The 3,745-nt window shown below is 46.9% G+C and overlaps 1 pseudogene; it reads right to left on the reverse strand.

The window, feature by feature from the left end:
- Positions 1-2,345: 2,345 nt before the first annotated feature.
- Positions 2,346-3,745, reverse strand: part of LOC101578120 — a 15,004-nt pseudogene continuing 13,604 nt past the window's right edge.

Genomic DNA, 3,745 nt, shown 5'->3' on the forward strand with positions numbered 1-3,745 from the left:
GGAACTCGGCAGAAATTCCTACTCGGCGGGAGGGGTGGGGCATGTAAGGTGGAGTGGTGGGGGGCGGCACGAGGGGGTGGGAGAGGGTCCTGCCTACGCTGCACCTGGGCTGGGACTGGTCCCTCCGGTGCAGGGTAGCAGGAAGCTCTCCACACACTCACCGGACCTGGGCTAGGACTGGGTCTGGGGGTTCCCGGAAGTCGGCAGAAATTCCCACTCGGCGGGAGGGGTGGAGGGCGGCCCAAGGGGGCGGGAGATGGTCCGGTCCACGCCATGCCTGGGCTGGGACTGGTCCCGCTGGCACAGGGTAGCAGGAAGCTCTCCACACACTCACTGGACCTGGGCTAGGACTGGGCTCATAGGAGCATCTTTATGATGGGTTGGGTGGTTTTTCAGAGAGGAAGAAAACTAGAGAGGAAGGGAAAGAGGGAGGGAGGAAAGCAGAAATGGAGAGGGACAGAGAGAGGGCAGGAGGGCGAGAGAGAAAAAGAGGGAGAGGGACAGAAGGTAGAAAGGAGGGAGAAGAAACAGCAAGAGAGAGAGAGAGAGAGAGAGAGTGAGTGAGTGAGAAAAACAGATTTAGAATGAATTACCTTTCATTGTATAGCCTCAGGAATGTCACGCCATCACTTCTGCTGTATTGTATGGGTCATGCAGATCCAGCCTGATACAGTGGAAGTGGGGATTGCAGAATAGCATTGGGTTTCTGAACCCTTTCTTCCTCGCATGGGGTCTCTTCATGTTGTCCAGTTTGGTCTTGAAGTACTGACTTCAAGGGATTGTCCCACTCAAGCCTGCCAAGTAGTTAGCATTATTGGCATGCCCACCATGCCCCGTTGCATTTACCAACTTTTATCAGTAACTGCTTGTGCTGCTCACCAAGGACATAACATTTCAAGTAATCAGAATCAACCATGGACATTGACAAAAGAAGTGCCACTTGTCAGAAAGACCCATTAGGCAGAGTTGCGGGTGCTGACAGATTTTGGACCACTGTGCTAATGCCTGTGCAGTGACTTACATGTGTGAGGGCCTTGACAGCTTCTACCTGTCCTCTCACTGCTTTTTTTTTTTAAATCAGGCAACAAAGACATTTTATTTTATTTTATTTATTTATTTATTTTTTGGCAGAACCGGGGATTGAACTCAGATCCTTGCATTTGCCAGTCAAGCGCTTATCCTACTGAGCCATCTCCCTGGCCCAACAAAGACATTTTACTAGGCTTTTTTTTTTTTTTTTGGTGGTATCAGGGATCAAACTGAAGACCTTGTGCTTGCCAGGCAAGCATTTATTCCACTGAGCTGTCTCCCCAGCCCCTAAGGCTTTTGTTTGTTTATTTATTTCTTTGGTACAGGATCTCACTACACAGCTTGGACTCATAGTGATCCTCCTGTCTCAGCCTCCCCAGCACTGGGATTACAGGTATGCACCACCATGCCCCGTTTTGGGGTCAGCTTGGTGTGGGGCTGGCATGGCATGCCATGCAGTGGCAGTGATCAAATCCAGGTCCTCATGCTTGCCAGACAGGTACTTAGACTGCCAAACTATTTCTCCAACCCTCCTAAGACTTTTTAAAGAAAGTAGTTATGAGTGTAATTCAGGACATGATGCAATGTTTGATTTCTTCAAAAACATTTCCTATTCTATCTTCCCTGACATGGAAACATCAAATGTTGTTACAAAGTTTTAACTTCTAAGTAAAAAAATGCATAAGAAAAGGGATTTGTAAAAATCATGGAGGGTCATTAAGACTGAGTGAAACAAAGTAAGCAGAGGTTTATAGGTCTCAACCCAGAAGTACTGATGCTCTAGTGAATTATAAACCCTAACACATAAGGGGGTCTGGTATGAAGGTCTGCAGAGCCCTGGAAGTGACTTCTTCCCCATGGGAAAAGACAAAGAACTCAGAATATAAATCTGTTCTATAATGATCACAGTAGTGAGGGGGTAAACCTGTCTCTATTCAAAACTGATTCTTGTCATTCTTCTGGTATCAAGTAAGAAGGAAAACAGGGTTTTTGTGTAGAAAAATCTGCCTGAAAACACATCATTGAGGCCTATGATTCATTAACTTGAAACTTAGTACTCAATGTTCAAAAGGACCCAGCCCCAAACACGCATATCTGAGCAAACTGGACCATTGGGCGTCTGGGCAGAGGGCATCTGAGAGCAGGGTGGGAAGCATCCCCACTACACAAAAGTCAGGAACAAGTGACTGCAGGAGGATGCCCGTCGAATGCACGATTCCTCTGCAGCCTGCAGAGTAGCAGTCACTTTAAGGAGTAGGGACTGATGCTCCATGGTTTTTCCCATGCACTCAGAGAAAATTGAGCCCTGCGGGATTTTAGGAGATGTAGCACCCCGTGTCCTGGGGCATGATGTCTAGTTCTTTCATAGGTTTTACTTCTGGCGGGGCTTTGGCACTGTTGTCCTTGGCTCTCTTGGTGAAGTCGGAGGCAGCCAGTGCTTCTGGTGTCCACTGAGCACCCGCAGGAGAAAATTTGAAGGGTACAAGCTCTACCAGCTCATAATTTGCTCTGAGTTCCAGTTGTGGGGCTTCCGTTGGGAATTTTTGAAAGTAAATGAAGCGGTTTTCCCTCTGACACTTGTTCAGTGTGTTCTTCACTAGTCTCCCTAACTTCTAGAAGAACAGATGTCCCGAAAGCTTGGTTGGGGTCCGGGTCCCTTGATCTCACCATACTCTTAGCAGAGCGCCTGGGTCTTGGTGTATAATTTCTCTGCTTACTGGAGAGCCCAGATCGCGTCCCCACACTTGTCTCTAGACAGCAGCCTCTAGCCTTGGTAAGAGTGTGCACAAGCTGTGTAGAAACACATTTCCAAGCGAAGATATTTTCTCCATTTAGCAGAATATGCAGTCTCCAAAATGGATAAAGTATAATCATCTCTTTGCTAGAAATTAGCCATTTAGTACCAACCAAATAGCTCAGCGCATTAAAGCACCTGCAACAGGCACAGGGCCCACAGGTTCAATCCCTGGGCCTGCTGTGCTGGCCCTGCCCCCGGGGCATGCTGAGACAGTATTTGAGACCGGGCTTGTTGGCATGTGCCTGTAATCCTAGCTCTTGGGAGGCTGTAAGCAGGCGGATCACTACTAGTCCGATCTAGTAGTGAGACCCTGAACATCCTGTAGACCCTTCCCTAAAAAATACAATTAAGAAAAAAAAAAAAAAAAGAAAGAAAAAGGAAAAAGAAACTGGCTATTTAGCATGCCAGCGCAGCAATCAGCCCTGAAGTGTGCTTGAGTTCAATGGCTTGGGCAATTGTTACTTCTTGAGCTTCAGCCTAACACTGGAGGATATGTTCTTCTAGGAGCTGGGTCCCTTCCCCTCTCTGCAGATGTGATAAACTTCAGGAAGTGACTTTCCTTCACGTGTTTAAAAATCCCAGCTGCAATTTTTCGGCTTTGGTGGACCTCTTTTGCTTCATCTTCTGTTATGCCAGTCTTGAAGCATATTTGGTATACTATAAAGCTACATTAAATCCCATGTAAATTAATTAAAAAATGGCATACTGATGGGCACTTGGAACCTGTCCTTGTAGCGTATCGGTCCACTTGAGGAATTTCTTTTTTTTTTTTTAAACAATTTTTTATTTCATTTTTAAAAATTAGTTTACATTCTTTATTTATGTTTGTGTGTGTGGCCAGCTCAGCCCACCAGGGGGCGGGGCTGGCTGGCATGTGGTGCTGGGGGATTGAACCGCGGTCCCTGTGCTTTGCTAAGC

This window comes from Octodon degus, unplaced genomic scaffold (assembly GCF_000260255.1).
Source record: "Octodon degus isolate 3935 unplaced genomic scaffold, OctDeg1.0 scaffold00352, whole genome shotgun sequence".
NCBI lineage: Eukaryota > Metazoa > Chordata > Mammalia > Rodentia > Octodontidae > Octodon > Octodon degus.